General features: G+C 38.6%; 1 protein-coding gene across 11 annotated transcripts in view; it reads right to left on the minus strand.

Moving 5' to 3' along the window:
* The window catches only part of INPP4A (inositol polyphosphate-4-phosphatase type I A), a 122,157-nt gene that overhangs the window by 77,257 nt on the left and 24,874 nt on the right, over positions 1–20,026 (minus strand). Inside the window, exon 1 of one of the 11 annotated variants that reach the window (XM_027674866.1) lies at positions 10,656–10,843. The exons of 8 other annotated variants lie outside the window; for them this stretch is intronic. The gene's annotated coding sequence lies outside the window, so the exon portion shown is untranslated. Of the gene's footprint in view, positions 1–472; positions 496–5,476; positions 5,501–10,655; positions 10,844–20,026 lie in introns of those variants that run through there. 2 more of the 11 variants (XM_027674867.1, XM_027674870.1) reach the window with 2 other exon arrangements.

The following is a 20,026-nucleotide window of genomic DNA, read 5'->3' on the forward strand; positions in this document are numbered from 1 at the left end:
TAAAATTAAGAAATTAACATGGCAGAAATGATAAAGGAATCTAAAAACTCTATTTACAACATTATGACAAAAAATGACTAGTTCTATGGCCCCAGGCAAATCCCTTTTAACTCTGTGGCTCAGTTCACATATCTGTAAAACAGGCACAACGTGACCTAGTAACGACATCAAGTTTCTCTGCTGCCAAGTTATATTCATACCTTGCTCACTACCCTCAGGAAGTCACACCCATTTTGCAGAACATTTGCACTGAGATTAGTGATGTCTTTTAAAAGTAGCCCATCAGTAAGATTTTTAAAAAAATATTGCAACTTCTGCAGAGCAGGCAAGACCTACCTACTGATTATCTCTGCAAGTTCTGCCTTCCTGCAGATGCTCTCCTGCTCTGCACCCCATTCTAAAAGCAACTTTGGTTCTTCAACTACATTTCTACATATTTTAATGGCACTCCAATTCTGTTGCGCTTTGGTACCTGATCAAGAACCATCAAACTGCTAGCTTTAGCCATAACAACTGAACTGAAGACAGTAGTACCTGCCCAGGTAGCAGATGCCCAGAGACTCCAACGGCACTTGCACATGAACAGTTCTAACTGTGCACCAACTCAAGGCCCTCTTTCTCACCCTACGTTGTAGAGTTTTAACATTACATTGTCCTGTAACAGCAGTAAAACCATAGCAGAGTCTGGTAATGCACTGCTGCAGACCACACCAAAGCACCATCTTCTTGACATGTCCTGCCTCTGGCCTTTTGCATTAAGAGATGATGACATGAAAAAAAGGATTTTATTAAAGACTGCAGCATGGTTTGGCTTAATTAGAACCATACAGAAATTGTTTTGCAATCAACTGGTGATGGCAGTTCAAACCTTAAGTGCTCACTGCTAGATTTTAAAAGCCACTCAGATCCTTTGCTGTAAGGAAATGATATATAGCAAGATTTTTTTTCCTCCCCAATTGTCTGTACTTGCAACAAGGGTTACCACACAAACTGAGGAGAACACCAGTTCTCAATCATATCTACCACATCATTATTCCAAAATACTGCAGAAAGTGAAGCATATAACACTATTTTCTGTGGAGGAACATCAAAGTGTTATAAAAAACAAACATAAGAGGGAGTATACATGCTCCCACTGGAAATCCCTCACTTTCTCCTCCACCCTCCCTTCTTCCCTCTTTCTGACTCACTGGACAGCAGCTAAATAATTCCAAGAAGGAAGGAACAATTAATCCTTTTCCATTGCAATTAAATGTGGTGGCAACATCTCTGAAGAGTACCTGCAACCCATGACACCAGGTTTGATTTTGTCTATTAGTTAAGCACAGAAAAACAGAGCTACTTTGACCAGAGCCTAGCTTTGATAGCTTTTATCCAAGTACACTCAACAGATGTGCTATTTCCATGAGAGCTGAGCCAATCTAAGCTATTGTCTCCCATTGCTTGTCCTAACTTTTCCCCTCCTCCTGTCTGTCACCAAAATGGCACAAGTTGGTGTGTTGGTATGACCTCAACTTCTTAAAAAAAAAAAAAAGAGACAGAACTGAGATGTTCAGATGTGAGGAGCAAGAGCCTCCGCAGCAGACAAGCAGCTGAGAATGAACCACATGACCGAAGAGCTGCAAACTAATGCTCATTCAAAGCAAGCAGTCAGGCTCAACATAACTCAGAAGACATTTCCAGTAAACGTAGTTTAAAGGCTCATGTTTCCAATAATCAGCCTACAAACCCAGGCAGCATGTTCTTTTTCTAGGTCAAAATAGCTATGACCCCTGCTGCAAGTCACAAGCAGATAGAAAGCAGAATATATGGTGTGTCCTGCTGTGCTCTGTCTGATCTTCCCCTTTGCCCTGTGGCAAATAAAATACAGCATTCTTAAAACTCTTTTACAAACTATATACGATTTCCTGAAGTTTTTCCTCATTCCCCATTTTGAAAAAAGTCTTCAGGATTTTAAAGAACATAAACTCACTTTATTCTCAGCAAATTATCATTATGATCAATTTGGCAACTCTTTTTGCAGTACTAACTTACACAAGATGCTATCACCATTACATCCAAATATGCCTTGCACAAAAAGAGGACACTTGCCTTGGCTTGATCTGACTTCCCCAGAATTATTTCAGATTTGTTTGCATTATGTATGCAATGTGTACTTAAACAACATTAAAGTTTTATCTATTTTCAGCTCCTGGTTGTGAAGAAAGACAACACACATCTGCGACTATCACTGACTGCATCAGTGCTTTAACATTCCTAATGCTGGGATGTGTTCCTGAATGAGTCACAACTTCTTGCTGGGCAGAAACACAGGTACAATTTACCTTGCTCTGCACCTGATTTTCATGGAAAAAACCCCACAGTACACAGCAATACCTGCCCAGGTTGAACAAATAAAGAGTCAGAACCCACAGCACGCCTCAACATTAGGTCTGTTCCTCACCACTGTCACGTACACACCTCCACAAATCAGTCTAGATAAAGAGTGCAGTCCTACAAAATGGGAAGACAGGAAGATGATTAAAAGAGACAGTCTCAAGGTCAAACTGGTTTGAACAAGTGGATCCCGTATTTCATATTCTATTTTACATACTAAAGAGAAGCAAGCCATGGTTTGATATTACAAGTAGTATCAATCCAATCACCTACTACCTGCTTATGCAGAAAAGATGAGGTGACAATTCAGGACCATGGTGCATCAACTTGAACAGTTTTTAATACTGTTTACAGTGAATTAATGATGTCCAGTATCTAAAACTCTCACTCCCTTCTTTCATTTGTTTTATCAGTGTCACAGTAAGACACGTTTTACTTAGCTACCAAATGTCCACATGCCTGTCTTTAATTTTTTTTTCTCATGGGAGGCAATGTTTTCAGGCTAGATAATATTCCACTGTAAAATTAAACAACCAAGTACAAATGGCTGAAAATTATCTTCATGTAGTGTAACCAAATGATAATTTTCTGAGGGTGTTCAGTTTTACACAAATTGCTGAGATGTCGTTGCCACTAGTAGGGGTTTTCTTTACTGCACCGACCTTGTAATGCAGACATATTTTATGAACCCCCAAATGCAACTTGAAAGCTGATGTAAATGGCAACATTGGGCACTCCAGCCACGAAACGTGCAGCACAATATGGGGTAATCTAGGTAGCATTATTAATTTTTGCATATAAATAGTCACAAATTTACTGTGAAGTCATTGCTTTCTTGAGTCTTAGAAATATGAATCACAAAGGAATGGGGGGGAAGTGCAAGTTGTAGGGAAGTTGGGAAAGATGTCAAACTTTCACAAAATAAATATTGCAAACTATTACATTCATCATCAGCTACCACAGCCCTCCCAAATGCCTATTTAACACATCCCTTCAAAGAAGACTTTTAGATGTCTGCAAATATTGCTGGTGACAATACAGCACTGTGCTAGGAAGAAACAGCTCTTCCCATTTATCCTGGATGTCTTGCTCATGATAGTAAGAGGTATTAAAATCTTCACACAAATTGAGTCAAATTCTTGAGACATGTTCTTGTCTCCTCATCACAAATATAACACCATCTAAGCAGATCTTCACTGGTAAGATCTGGCCTCCATTTGTCTTTCTGCTAAATTTTATGTAAAATTGCTATTTAAAGACACCACTGTTTTTTTAAAGAGACAATTCTTCCACGTGTCAAATTTTTTTGTCCCTCAATAAAATCTTACCAGTGGCCCCGTGTTACATGTTTTGATTTTCCATTAAATTAAAGGCTGCGATGTCTACATATCTGAAATATAAATCCCACAATGAGCACAGGAAAGAACATTTAGTTCTTCTTGAGCTATTAGGAAATACTCGCACCTCACAAAAAAGTCAAAGTGTTTACAATGAAGTAAAAACTGAGACACCATGGGTGTTGAAGCCAAGCCCCTCCCTTCCTCGGTGCACACACACACAAATGCTGGCAGTCTCCCCTCACTTCCAAGCACAAAAGCAGCTGTTTCCTTCATGCTCTGCCTGTGCAAATGGAAGTTTATCCTTCCATGTGCCCAACCAGGTCCCTCCCTCTCACTGCTCTCTGTACCCTGAAGGTGCTCATCCCTTTCCATATCCCCATGCACTGAAATACCATGGTGTCTTCAAAAGGCAGTAATACTCATGAGTATTCAATCGCAAAAGATGCCAGTAAAAAGCAGGCAACAATAAAGGATGTAATTTCATCATATAGCAATAAATGTGACAAATTAACGTTGTGCCATGGGAGACAATTCTGACTGTATTTCACTCTGATCCCTCCAGCCATGGCTTTGTGGAGCTCATCAAAATAAGCCTATTGAGCACCTCCTGCAATGGTAGTGGTGGTTTCACTCCAGAGACCACAGGTTTCACTCCAGAGACCACCATCGAAGCATGGATTAAATGCTGTCAAACACAACTGCCTTCAATTCAACTCCCACTTCTTACTTAAATTTATAACATTGCCTACATCCTTAAGTGGATATTTCTAGTCAACATGTATTTTAGTGAAAGTGCTGTAGATAAATTGATTGTAAAAATTGTTGGTGAACATTCAGTAAAGATGGCACAGCCCTGTAGGATTTCTCAAAGGAGCCTCTGTAAGACACCACATCACTTCAAGACAAACTTACAACTAAAACTTCATTTAATTTGCTTCTGCCCAGTAACAAGCAATACCTAGTGTTGGGAAAAAGCAAATTACATGATGTATAAATTCTTACGCTAATTTTCAAATTCTAAAAATGACCAATCTGCAAACATAAGCACTCTCAAGTTACTGTCTGATATAAGACAACAAGCAATTTCTCTGAAATTCATATATTTGAGATCAAACTTGTCCCGGTTCCCTTCTGTTCCTGAGCTGAACTGCAGAATTCATAGGAGAGCAACCAAGAGAATCCTGTCTAATTCTCCATTAGTCTGTCTTTACGAAGTCCATTTCTGGTCTAATTTGCAAGTCTGCCTCACTGCATATGTACCAGCAAAAGAGTAGCCACTTTTCCACGCAACTTTTCTGTAGAAGGATCAATGTTTTTCATACCATGTTTTCATCAGAATCTACAAAGCAATGGGACAATGATAAGAAATCTTTCTTATGTAGGCAAAACCACACGGGCCACATTCTTCCTATTACTCACTACCTCCTGTTTACCAAAATTGAAAGTCATCCACTTATCTAAGGAATAGAGAATGATTTTATGAACTTTTCCCAGACACCCACATTTGAGGGGTTTATGACAGAAAGACCTCACTCTAGCCAGCTTAGTTGCATGCATTTTTATGCCATGTATGTACAGCCACATTATTTAGTGATAGGAATATTCGTGACGTAATCCTTTTCATATAAATCCTCTATGCTATCGTACAGAGCTCAAAAGAACTCTTCCTGAAAGCTTTCCTGAAACAACAGAAGACACTGTCAGCATGGTATTATTTATTTCACGTCCTTCTATGTGCATGAAACGAATCAATATTTTACCATGCTGGTCCATATGTCCTCAGGAGAAACCCTCACAGTTGCTTGACAGAAATAACATCGATGTCAGGGAAAAAATTAATCTTTCACTTTGAAGTCGGACTATTAGTGTCTATTTCTAAAATGAGACAGAAGAAATCTTTTATAGCAGTTTCTATTTTATGAATTTGGGACTTATAATACATTCACCCATCACACACAGGAAACCTGATGAAGTTATTGGCTTTTTAGTACAATCCAAAATATTGTAATGCTGTCTTCTTCTTTTTTTGTTTTTTTAAAGCAGATTTGCTGCCCAAATAACCTGCAGAAATGAACACACTCTGTTATTCACTTCCGCCTGTAGCTGCTTTGCCATCTGGCACTAGCAACTATTTATCTAAAAAGTAAATATGAATTAAGGATCATGAACCCGCTCCTTTTAAATTGTGTTTCACCTGAACACAGAAGGTCAATTCACAGTTACGTGAGACATCAAACCTACCAATTCACTGCCATGTATTTAAGTCGACACAGTAGAATCAGAGGTACTCTGTTGCTTTAAAAGGCAAAGCATCAAACTGAGATGAAAACTGAGCTAATCCCAGATTTTTGTGTCCCTATAAAATACCAGGAGAATTCTGGACAGAAATAACATATCATCATAACCCTGCCTATAATCTCATTTAACCAGCGCAAAATGAACTATTCTGATCCTTACACTGACTCTGACTCCAGAGCAGGGCAGGGAGACTACAGTCATGAAGGACTAGTCAAGTGGAAACTCAGACCCTGAAGGCAAATGAAAGGACCATCATTGCTATATTCAGAGTATAGGCTGTACCCTTCACTCTTTATTTAAACTAGCACATGCTTAATACACAAAGGTTTCAACAGACAAAAACTGAGACTGTGACTTTTTCTGTGTGATACAAAAGCTCATGCAATGCAATGAGGTGAGAGCCCCCCTAACAGTTCGGGCCTTCCAGGACAAATAGGACACATTCACCACCTCTCTGTGTCCCCCTGCTTGAACTGCTCCAGGATTAAGTGAGGAGCTTTTCAGGACGCAGTAAAAACAAAGATTTAACAGTTCTTTCCCCCTCCTCTTTAAAACCAGGCAACAAATGTAATCTAAGCAAGATTGCTGTTCTTCACAGAACAGGAAAAGGGACCAAAGGGATGCCCTCCAGACACACGCACATTTACAAGATCCCCAAAATAACTGATGTAAAAATTGTCATCTCTAAAAATTATGCAAATAAAAAGAATTCTCCAACAAAGAAGATGGTTCAGAATTGCGAACAGTGCTATTCATACTGTTCACATGCAAGGATTTTATTCTAGTATTACTCCAGTTTACATGGGCTTATTTCTAACATGCAAAAAAAAGAAACAAAAACTTGAAAAAAGAATCAACTCATTCAGACTTTTCCCCTCCCTCCATTTCGAATTCCACTTTGAAAACAGAAATGCTGTTCTGTTTTATTCTGTGACAAGGATGTACTACACAAACACTAATATACTGCTGTTTTTTCATTTACTGCAGTGTCCTTCTTCAGGAAGTCTAACGTCAAATAGCAAATCACTATAGAAAATATCACGACCCTTTTTTTTGTGGGAAAAGTATATAAATCTTTATTCAGTGCATGGACCACCTTTTACTCTGTGTAAAACAGAGCATTTAATACAGCAGTGGTACAGTTTGGGTTGATCATTAGGCTAAATTGTAATACAAAAAAAAAATCACCCATACTAAAGATGACTCATACAAGTTCATTTCTATTACAAGATTGGATTTCCCCTAAGTTCTTCACCAGCTATTTAGCAAGGCTAGTTATAAATCATTGCTGATGTTGCTTTTGTGTAAAACAAGAGAGTAAGTGCTTCCCCTCATTAGAGGTCTCAGAGTTTCAAGAATTTTGTAGAAATGCTTTATTTATTCATTTTCTCTATGCCCCTCATTTCCCCACTTTCTACCCACAGCAAGAGCTGTGTTTCCTGCAGTCATTTCCGCCTGTCACGGCAGGGAGAGGTAGAACAACATGCCCAAGGACGATGTCACTGTCCATTTTGAAACTTCTGCTCAAGGACTGAGAAAGCAGAACATGTAAGAGAGCAGAGTTAATCCAGCAGCATTGCTTCTCAAGTGCCAGGAAGACTGACGAAAGGCTCAGAATAACAAGGTTAGGGCATGGCCACAAAATAAGCCACAGAAAAAAAAGCAGCAGGTTTTACAAAGGAAAAAAAAACAAATAAAGGACAGCTGAACACCCCACCCTGTTGTTTGTGACACAAGCAGCACAGGGGCAAAAAGGAAGAGCTGAATTTCATAAGCTTTACATCATTTAAGGCTTGCCTACGTGGAAAAACTACCAAGGGGAGAGAATCATTAAACAGGTTACAACAGAGGACCTTAAGTGAGAATCAAAAAGGGGGCTTAAATTTCGGCAGGAAGTTCAAAAAAGCTTTAGCAAGGGCAGAGATAACAAAACATGGCTCTGTAGAGACATGCAGAGATGAGAAAAACAGCCATGATATCCCATAGGCAAGGAACAGGAGTGGAGAGCAGTAAACTGGGATCTTCTGCTTGGCTTTACAGAAAAGAAAGGCCAAGGAGATCATGAACTCTCACAGTTCAAGTCCTGTCCAAAGTACCGGTGAAATAATTCCCATAGCTTCTGGCATTTGTTACCTTTGCAGCCTGATGCAAAGCCAACTGAAGGTAACAAAAACTAACTTTCAGAGTGCTTAGAGGGCAGGTTTCGACAATACCTCTTATACTTACTACAAAGTCCCGGCATAGAAGGATCGGACGTATCTGGTTTCTTTGCACTTAACACAGATATGATCACTTCCGTGCACAAATCACTCCTACCTTGGATATTTATGTTTTCAGTTGTAACTTGTTAATATATCCCAAAGATGGCATATAATTATTGAGATAGTATCACAACAATCACTACTAAAATTGCCTTAGTTCTTCCCAGAAGCTCTCCAACTGTCTAGCTATCTTGCAAGACTGGACTTTTTGTTCTTTTTTTCAGCTGATGTTCTTCTTTCAGGTGATGTTCTTTTCCACTTAATGGCATTCCAGTGGCAGAAGAGGGACATAGCAGGCAGCATGAGAACGACGAATCAGAGGGAGTTCTCTCTGGCAGGCAGCTCTTGCACAAAGAGTTTATGGACAAGTAGGAGGGAGAGGATGTCTTCAGGGTTGTGTTGACTCAGGGGCTGTCATCCTGGTCTTTAGATGTTAAGCATGTTCTTCAAATGTCTTTTAAAAAACATTAACTGTTAATTATTTAACTGCACCCACAATGCATTAATAAAGAAATTACTTTAAACAAAATAAAGAAAAAACTGAATATAATTGAGTTTTATTAAAATAAATTATTTGTTCTCTTATGACATAATACAGGATTTGTACTGTAAATTCATATATGCTTAAAGGCAGTCATGAAGGCAAACACAATTCCAACAGAATCTTGGAAAACAATAATTCAGATACAAATCAGTGCAAAAATTAAGACTGCAAAGACTGTTTTATTTCTACTTGTTTGAATTTGGAAGGGGAAGGAAAGACTGTCATGTGCCAGAAGTTTGTTAGTGAACAGTCCCAAAATCAAGCCTAATATTGTTAAAACTAGCTTGTATTTATAATGCTGTAACATGAGAAATATTTTATATCAGAAACATAAATAATTAAAATTAGTCACCAAAATGTTGCTCTGGGAGGTGGGTGTCCCTGAGTGCCTTTGCTTGAAAAGCTTCTCTCACACTATAGTTTTCCAAGTTGGATGTCACAAGAAGTATGAAGATACCACAAATGCACTAACAAACTTTAAATTTTATTAAGAAACCTAATATATTTCAAAAGAGAAAGTAACACCAAATCTAGTTAATTCATAGCAATGAAAACACTGTGTATCAGCAAATGCTATAATTTAACAAACAGAAGAACCTAAAGCATGCTGTCATTTTTAAATGCCCTTACTACAGCACCAATTTTTTTGAGATGAGAAAACAGCGGTCATTTTTATGTAAATTCTACAAGGAAATGAGTGATAGTTTCAAGTACTTGAAAGTAAGCTAGTAAATGACTGGGTTTTGAAAATACCCTCATTCTCTCATTCTGAAAATAATACACAAGATAACAGGCTCTCTTGTTACTAAAAGCAGCTGCCAACCTCACTGTAACATGCACTTTCAAAGGACACTGCCTTCCAAATCCAAAATAAATGGGGGAGGGGAAAGTAAAAAGGAAAGAAAGAAGAAACTAAGATAAATTCACTATTGCAGTTCAAAACCAGAATCCCTAACTTATAAAATTTCTTGTGGGGAATATAGCAAAGGCTCGAGACTCAGTGAATTCTACATGAGAATAATAAGCAATACCAGTCAAAACTACATTAAAATTATAGCATCAGAGTGAATAAAACAGCAGTAAGGCCACTACAAACAAATGTTTTATCCACTCTGCATATGTCAACACTAACTAGAAAACTAGAATATGTCCCACTTTTTGTATATAACGAATTGTAAGAACAGGACATGTGTGTGTGTATATATATATATATATATATATATATATATATATATGGGCTTTTAGTGGCACAAGATGAAAACCACCTCAATATCTGGAAGTATCATTTACAGTATTCGAAGAAACTATTTACATCCAGGTACTGCACGGATCACATGCACAGTCTCAGCCGGATTGCTGAAGGTAAAACAACACTGTGATTCTGAAGGTAAACAATTGTTTTGCTACTTGTAATGCCACTGATTTTTATTCTAATGACACAGAAATTCAGAATTCAGTAAATGCAGCTTTAAGCAAGAACTAGAGAACTTCAGCACTCTCCAAAGAACAGAGAGCTGCTTAAAAACTAATTGTTTCCCTTGCCCTACCATCTAGCAGCACTGTTTCTTCAAAAGAGGTCTTCTGTCCTTAACATGGCTGCCATGCCTTACATAACATCAATGAATGAGAATATAGTTATTTTGTTTCCTAGGACTCACGCTGCCCATTAGCCATATGATTCTCCATATGGCACAGCAAACAGTAGAGACAAAGCTTTGCAGTAACGCAGCTCCAACGATCAGCATCCTCTGAGAATAACAGCAGCAGAAATTCAGACTTCATGAGCTCCAAATTCCCTTTTATGTATTTTTCTAGTAAACAAACAGGAATTCTTACCTTATGAAAACAACAGTAATAATAACGGTTCTCAGCATAGCCTCCTGTCTTTCATCTGCGCTCGTAAAAAAAAATCTTGGTGCAACTGTCTGCTGCAGCAGGTAATCAATAATATAACCTGCTTCTTCTGTTGCCAGAGCTGCTCCATCTGAACGCTAGCTAACGTGAACACTGTCAGTGTGAGTCATACCAGTGACTCAGAGCAGATGCAGAGCTGCAGGAGGAGTTTAAGTTTCAAGGCTCCCTCTCGCTCCCTTGCTCCTGCTTTCTGTCGCACAGGCACTTGCTGTCTGCCTGTGTATCTGTGTGTGCCTGCAGACTGCCCCAGCTTATTCTTTCAGCAGCAAGTTTAATTTCATCCTCTACATAATCAGGGATGGGGGGGGAGGTTTGGTTTGGATTTTGTGGTTTGTCTTTTTCCCCCAGAATAGCAATTCTGTTTCTTTCTTCACCACAAATATATTTATCATGAATGCAAAAGCTTGCTCTTCAAACCAAGTCAATACCGTGGTATGTGAGGTGATGTGCTACTACAAGATATTTGTGTGCTCACACCTCACATCAAGACTAAGAGAAGAACTCAAAAACCCCAGGAAAGATTCTAAAACAAAATTATTCAGTCTAGGCAATATCCATGTATCGTGACAACTTTATAGCAAAGTGTCTCTGATTTCATCAAGTACTCTGGAGAGGGCAAATTTGGTCTCAAACACAGTGAGATGAAAGAACTGTTGGAAGGACTCTGGAGTGCGCATGAGCAGAAACCCTGTGCGCCTGACACCAGTTTAGCAGGGATAAGAGCCTACAGGAAAAGAGAATAGCTACATTACAGATAAGAGCAGCACATTTGGGTTTAGGGTTGAGTTCCGCCAGCCTCCCCCACAGCTATCCATGTCACTAGGCACTGATCGCCTAGTCAAAGAAGCATTTTGATTACCTATTTCACAGGCCTGCCAGCCTCCCTACCACAAAACACTGAGAACAGGCATCATGAAGCCAAAGTTAGGTACTGAATACTGGACAGTGTTGATATGCTATCCTGCACTGATCACACATATTTCTGAAAGGCACAGCAGTTGCAGTGTTGAACAGATCTAGACTTCCACAGAGGCAGATGAAGCCCTCTACTACTGAGCCATCATGTCAACCACATGGAAACAAATTATGGTGGGATGAATTGAGCAAGTATTGTCAAAAGAAGCTGCTGGCCCAAGGAACAATGCCATTAAAATCCACAGACCTGATTAACAGTCATTCATATAAACATCTCAGACAGTTTGGGAAAAAAGTACTTGGTTTATGTCAAAGCATTTACAGCAGAACATCTTTCCTCATACTTAGAAAATATCCAGTTGGCTATCACCCAGATAAACAGATTTGTTTTGAGATTTCTCATGCAAAGGCTAATATCAAAGCATGACTTTCATGGTTCTGTGGTGTTTTTTTTCATTTTAAAGAATTCCTTCTTCTGCAAGGCCCAATCAAATGAAAGGTATGCCAGCTCAATACAATTATCTGCACAGCACTCTTCAGTATTGAATCTGGTTGTTAAAACCACTGAACAAACTTCATACTATTGATGGCGAATGTTTACTCCATGTATCTCAAAGCAGCCAAGAACACTGCCTTGGCAGGGATCAAGAGACAAGAAAGAATCAAGCTGAGCAAAACAATCCTTGAAGCATGCTAATGGAGATAACATAAACAAGGGGGATAAAGAATATCTGGTATCTGTGAAGGTACACTGAATTAAACTCTTTTCTCCTAAAAATATTAGCATTCTATCCCTTGGAAAATCTTCCGTTGAATCCCACCCTTTTTCCCAGTTTACTAATGACAGTAACCTTTGCTCCTGTCAAGCTTTCAAGGCTTTACTTCTGTGCCTTAAATGCCTGAATAGGCAGAAGAATGCTAAAAACGACAGCATGTCAGAGAAAAAAAAAACCAAAACACAAAAAACACAACAGCAGCAACAAAAAACCAAACCAAGATCCCATAGATTTTAAACAGGAAAACTAACAGCAAGGCCATGGTCCAAATGGCCTCTGTTACACAGTCAGAGAAGACAAAACTGAAGACAAAATTGGATCATACTTCAAATGTCTGGGAATTTGGAGGATGGAGTTTTTTTCCTTTTGGGGGCGTGGGGTTGTGGGTTTTGTCTGGTTTAAAATGGATGGCGTGAAATTGTATATCTACATTCAATTTTGTGCTGCTGTCCATTTAAGAGCATAGATGTGCATGACAACTGACTCAAAGAAAAGAGCTGTTAAAGGACTCAAAGTGATAAAACACACCAAAAGTGAGCATGCACTGTGTAAAATGCACATACTTGCCTTACCTGCAAACGACCCCATCTACAAATCAGAAGTGATTTAGCTGCTCTAGGCAGCAGTTTCCTATTGCCTACTTGATCAGTCATCTTCAGTGGACCTCCTGCAGTTGAAATGGTTTGGATTGTGAGTTAAAAAGTGGGAAAATCTGAAGCTTCTTACAGATGTGGGATGAAATCTTGAACAGGAATTTAGTACAGCCTTCTAAACTAACCACTGCTGCAAGAGGTTCTGCATTAAGAGGCACTGTAGACTCCTTAAGGACTACAGATAGTTTTTCCCTTTTCTCCTTTCGGAAATAAGAAAGGAAAGGCCCTTCTATAGTACCTATTGAAAATGGTACTAGACTCAAGAATCTTTTTCCTCCTCATCATCTTCCTGTCTCCAAGAATTAGTTTGGAAATTTTTTTAAAAGTCATCATTAAGCCAGCAATGGTGGAAGTGGTTTCCCACAGCTTATTCCAGATTGTCAGATTTCTTATTAACCTGGTTTCTCGTGAAAGCTCAGAGTCCAGTCAGATTGTTGTTACTGAGAACACCAACCTCTACTCTCATTCCTGAGCCTTTTTCTTCTTACCTTATAATGTCTTGGGGAGGGGAGGGAACGGAAAAAATAAAAGCATTCATTTTCTTCAAGGGCAAAGCTGGCTCCCAATGCAATAAAGTAACAGGCAGACTGAGGACCACTGCCAGTATCCTCCTATCCTCACCATCCTAGCCTTCCAGTCATCTTTCCAATAGCTACATTCTCTGCTGCATCCTAATGTTTTGTAGCCTTGTTTTTCTGAGCCCTGTATAAAGCTGGGATTTCAGATACTAATTTTTGAGGAGCACTGACACACATTTTCAAAACAAAAAGCCGAGCTACTTCTCTGAACAGACTCACATTCTGTTTACCATTGATATGGGCATTACAGTACTCACCAGGGAGCAGCCATGCATGGAGGTGAGCACTAAGCACACACAGAATAGAAGACACCCACTCCAGAAGGAGCATGTATTTTGAAAATACATATAGGCAAAAAGTTGAGAAGATAAATATTTTTTGCATTATCTTACAAACACAGCTAACTGACTTGACATATGTCCATAGCAAAGCTAAATTCAGAAACTAGATTTCAGTGTCTTGCTCACCTGACCGTCAGACTTCCCTTTCGGTGCATCTCAGTTGTAGGTTCCTTTCTTCCAGCTAATTACCTTTCGTGGGTATTTTGATATGCTATGACAACAGCGTTGTTTGCTTCTCAGGAAAATTAAGACTCCTACTGGGAAAAGCATCAGAACAAGAATCTTTATCCTGCACAGACAGTGAACAGAGGAAGCCACACATGAAAGCAGAGCTTTAGTGATTAGGTATGGGAGGAGGGAAGAGGATGTACTTACTCCTCAGAGTTATCTGAAGGTTTCTGAAGATAAATAACAAGACATACTGCAGCAGTTTAACTTTTTACCACCACTACATCATCCATCAATGTCTAGCATCCTGCACCCCTCTAAAAAGCAGTTAGCAAAGCAACCTTTAAGAGGCTGTGGGAAACTATTTCACAAGTACATCTCTTCACTGAGACCACCTCCTCAAGTTACTGCTATAGCTATGACCCACGTAAAATATATTTTCTATTTCTAACAACCTAAAGCTACATAGCCAGCACTGGGAAGAGACTACGAAGTGAGATCTTCCTGTAACACACTGCATGCAGATCTCAGAGGGAAGGAGTTCCTGCACATCCAGTGAAAATGCAAAACACAATCTAAATGCCCAGTTCCTCTTCATGGTCTGTTCTCAGCAGATGAGACAACAGACTCTGAAAGACTACGATCAGAGAAATCAGCCAAAACAAGACAAGGACAATGTATCTCATAGCAACAAAGATGTAGTGACCATATGAGACTATTTTACAGACACTGCTGTGGCTCCTGCATTTTACATTTGCTGCATGTGAAAGCTTGCTTGGGTAAGAAGGACTCCCCAGATTGCACTTGATGTCAGCATAGAGTCAGCTGATCTTTTGGCAGCCGGTCTGCTCACATCTATCCACTTCTGCTCTCTTTTTAACGCTAACATCTGCCCATGTTTTGCATTGACAGAAAAGGTCAGCAAGACCCCAATGACACATTAAACCTGATAATCAGATGCACCATTTGCAACTACCATGTGCAAGGTCTCATTGCCCTTATATTCAGAGCTCAGCTTTTTCCTGAAAAAACCCAATACAGTGCAAGTGCAGAATTATTGGTAATCTCCAATCTTATATATACAACACAGAGTTCAGTTTGGATAACTAAAAGCATGTCAGAAAACACCTGGTCTCCCCAGGCTTCCAAGAAAATGAAAATTTGTTCTATCAATATAGACACAAGTTTTCCGAATCCAAACAATCTTTATTTTTCTCTACAATGCACAACTACCTCTCTGTTATAAATCAGCATGCCCCATTTTCTGCACTCACACAATCGTTTCAATTGAATATTGACCTGTGAATCCTAACAAAAGAGACACCCAGATCCGGGCATAAACTCATTTTGAGGCAAGCATGTTACTGCCTGACTTACCACAGATCCTCACATTGTGTAACAAAATTATATACTCTGATGGGTATTCTCTACATCCACTCATTTTGCTGATTCAATACACTCTGTACATTTTCAGACTGAAATTTCTCCTCTTGTCTTCACAATGCAGGACTTGCAGATCTCATGCTGGTGATCTATGACTGGTAGGTTCTTCAAATGCCTCAGAAAGAACAATTGTCAATGCTGGAGAAAGTTGATGCAAAGACTTATTGTTTCCCCAGTACCATCTGCTGTACTGGGTAAACTAAATTAAAAACCAGTAAAACTGAATGCAAAGCTGAACACTTTTGATGACTAATCTGCAGGATTTCTTATAAAATTTACTCCCCATTTACACAAAGAAAGAGCAGCTGTAATATGAGATTTCTGTTTGCACAACAGATTTCTAATGCTTTGTTCTTATCTTCTCAATTCATCTGTACCCTTTTGCAAGTTAACCAGTCCCTATTTTCAGCAGGGAAATCATCTTCCAATATGTTCCTTATTAGTAAGGCCATGAAAAGAAACTGCCTATCTAGACACATTTAAGGGCCTCATTCTCTTATTCCTATTTTTGGCATTCTTTCCCTTTGCAATGCAAAAAACCGTCCCATTGTTAGTACAGTGTAATAGAGCACTTCACAAAATGCTAAGAGGGTCCCCAAAAGTATGTTGATCAGTAAAAGATCTGATAAATAGAAAGGCCATGGTTAAACAATTTTTCTTCTCTCAAAATTCCTTATTTCTTCTTTCAAAATACATTATATAACAATCCAATTAGAAAGAGTTATCAGCAAGCTCACAACTTTTAAGTTGCTATATATTTATGGTGCACTGCAAATTATTCCCCAGATTAATGACACCAAATAATCAATGGGACCATTCAAAGACTAAGGTACCGTACATGCTGGATTGTGTATCCAGTGGAAGTCCAAGGTGGAAAAGCTTATTAAATGTGTTGATAATGGAAGTGTTTCTTTCATGATTAATCTAAATTTTGACATTCAGAACTTAATTGACTTCAGATCATTTGGGATTTTTCCTAAAATTAGGTCACAGAAAAAGCTCACTAGGAGTAGCACTTCAGTGTCTCTAAGGGGATTTCAAAAAATCTTAATGTCAAAGGCTGTAAGTCTTATTCTAAGAACAGTCAACTACAAAGCAGCAAACCTACAGAGACAGTAAAACAATGAAAATAATAATGATTTTAAAAAATTCAGAATCCCCTTAATAAGTAAATAATTTTTTGGTTTTTGGCAGGTACATAAAAATACAGACTGTCTCAAAAAGACCCACCAGTTATGACATCTTTTTTGCTGTATCTGTTGGAAGAACAAGTGATATATCAGCACTGTGATGAGTTGCTTTGTTGTTTGGGTTTTTTTCAATGAGTTTCATCTGGTTTTGTATAATCCATAAGTATGTACTGATATATTGCTATATGTATTTTTAGATTATTTTCACTTTCTAGTATGGTAAAAGGTCTTGTTGCTTAGGATGTCTTGGTGCCTAAAGTGAGATCGAATATTACAGATGTTGGCATCATACAGTGTTTTTGGAAAGGACTTTGAGTCTTTGAATTTTAAGAGAATTAGACTGGGCAGATAATAATTGAAGACACTGCATCATTTGATTACCAGGTTTAAGGCATTAGAGTCTCACTGACCTCTAACAATGTTTATGTGTCTGTATAAGAAGCATGATCAGTATTAAGGTATTATGATTAAATAAAAAACAACGGTAACTGTGCTACTTAAAGGTATTTTTTTCGTATCTATATCCTATGATTCTACAAAGCCTTCATCTGCTCAGTTTCCCATCAAATGTATGGCATACATTCATTCTGCCCTTGAACAGATCCATATAAGTCACCATACAATTCCAGCTATGCAGAAGTGATGTGCACAGCTGTTAAGTTTACTGACATCATCTTTTATATTATAAAGGTAATAAAACATATATTTTATACTAACCTGCTCTCCCCTACTTCTACCTTCTTCTAGTTCTGTCTGTGATGTGTTTCAGCCGTTTGGAACTGATGGCTACTCCTGCAGCTGCATGATGAGGTTCACAGTGGTCACAGCCCACACGTCCTGCCACCCTGCACCTCTGGGAGCTGCAGCTGTCCTATCCAGTCTCATCTGGGTCAGAGACCCAAGGCTTCCTTCTCACTGAGATTAGTTGGAGAAAAGCACAGGTGTGTTGGCATACATTTTGCACCTGAGGCAGAGTCAGGATAGAGAAAAAGCATGGACCCAAAGATCAGGGAAACAACAGGCCATGTTATCCTCACTACCTGTTCTCCAGATCACCTCACAGTTTTTAACCTAAAACAGAGGAAGGCAAGTTTTCCTTCCCACAGCTCATCCACTTTGTTTTTTTGGCAGGGAGGAGCGGGTCTGGATGGTTGTGTTTTGTTGTTTTGGTTTCTTTCAAATGGGAGAATGAAGGAGACTGAGTCTGAGGCTTAGAAGCGCAAGTTCCTAGGTCCCACCTCACTCAGTCTGTAATGATTTTATTTGTTACTTTCCTGACATTATGCAGAAAGTCTTGGGTACTGAATCTCAAATTAGTGCATTAAACATTGGACAAGTTTTCTTTCAAGGTACTATTAAGTAATTCTAGGATAATGCTTAGTTTTGGAAGGAAGATATCCATTTATCTCCTATCCAAATCTTGTGAGGTTGATTCTAGTCAACATAGAACTCTTCAAAGAACTATTCAATAAATGACAGTCACATACATAGAAAGTTGCACTCTGAACTATATTCTTTTGCAAGTTGAGGATTCAAAAAACTCATGAAATCATTTTAGAGATAAAGAAGACTTACTGAAAAAACCTGGCTATAAATACAAAACCACCAATACAAGCATAAGTCAAGAGCCATAAAGACAGGTAGTATAAAAATACTTCAGCGATTGCTATAATCGAAAATAGCATTAATTTTATGTTAATTTCTCTAGGGAAAAACAATTCTAATAACCCTCCATGAAAGGCCTTCTGAAATAGAATACTCTATACTAATATTTGCTGATTAAATGAATAGTGAACAGAGACAGCAAGCTGAGCGAAGAGAAAGGCTACAGAGCATGGAAACTACATGATCCACACCAGTAACTACAGGAGGACTCTTAAAATACACAGCCTGTAATTCAGTGTTACAGCTGGTAAGATGGAGAATCGGACACATTAAAATTAAAGACAAGTAAAAGCTATCCTCACATCAAACCATTTTCAAAAGTATGGGTATTTTTCTTTTTTACAGTGGCTCTAAAAAAGGGTAAGATTCAAGAAGTACCTGTTAGGTAGAGTTTCTAAATAACTTGCCTTTTTTAGGAATTCATGTAATAGGCTGAAACCACACAAATACCGGCCAAACACTATTTCAAAAGGACATGATGCTTTGTCAGCTTCATATAAATAAGCTTAACATTTATTTTTGTAGACTACAATGTATTTTTATAGACTATAGTAGCTAGTCAGCACAAGCCTTTTTTTGTACAAAAATGGGGCACATTTCTTCTACCAGCTCTTTCCCTCCAATTCTTCCTCACAAAAAATAATGTACTGCAGGTTCAAAAAAAATAATTGAGACCTGCCTGAGCCTTTTTATAAATAGTAACAAACTCTGCATGACACTGGTAGCAATTAGTGGCTACATAAGAGAGTGAAAAGGAAATAATAATTTTTGACCCACATAAAAGAATTCCACACAGGAAAGTAATGTATTTTTGGTATCTTACTTGTGATCTTTTGGGGTTTTTGCCCTTAGAGAAGCCTTTTCAGATTTATTACTCCAATGTTCCACATCACTGTGGGCTAAAACTCTGTAATTGAGGTACTAAAAAGATGAAACATGTAGAGTTAAGTTTTTCATTGAAAAATTTCCCATTAAAGGGGGGGGGGGGAAGAAAAATAGAAACTTAAAATATTGCAATAAAGAAACAAATCTATTTAGTCCTCCGATAGATGCTGCCTGCTAAGCAGGAATAAAGGAACATTTAAGAATAGAAGCTAAAAAGTCATGCCTTAAAATTCTATAATGCCTCTGATCGCTTTAATAGGTTGAAAATTACTACAATCTACGCTACCCTTTATATGCAATGTGGAGGCTGAATAGACTACATTAACAAGAATGTGCAGGTGAGTCAGAAAATGCACTGTATTTTCTACTTTCTCGGCAAGAAGACAGGCCGACTGCAATTCAGGGCTCCTAAGCTAAGCAGGAGCTAAGTTGTTGACTTAGGTGTCAGGAGTCACCTCTCTGAAGGCAATTGCTTTCCTCTAAAACTTCAGAGAGGATGAAGTCTGCTGGTGCTAATACGCCCCAATCAGGCCTACCAACAAATAAAAAATTCTGCAGAAGATATACAGAAATGCTGCAGTTGCCTAAGTGCTAAAGTTAAATAGCTATCCAGTAAAAGCAGAGCTCAAAATAGAACATAGATGGGAAGAACTTGTCTGTGAGGTATGAGATTTCTTAG

This window comes from Neopelma chrysocephalum, unplaced genomic scaffold, assembly GCF_003984885.1.
Source record: "Neopelma chrysocephalum unplaced genomic scaffold, ASM398488v2 Primary Assembly neopelma1_25, whole genome shotgun sequence".
Lineage (NCBI taxonomy): Eukaryota > Metazoa > Chordata > Aves > Passeriformes > Pipridae > Neopelma > Neopelma chrysocephalum.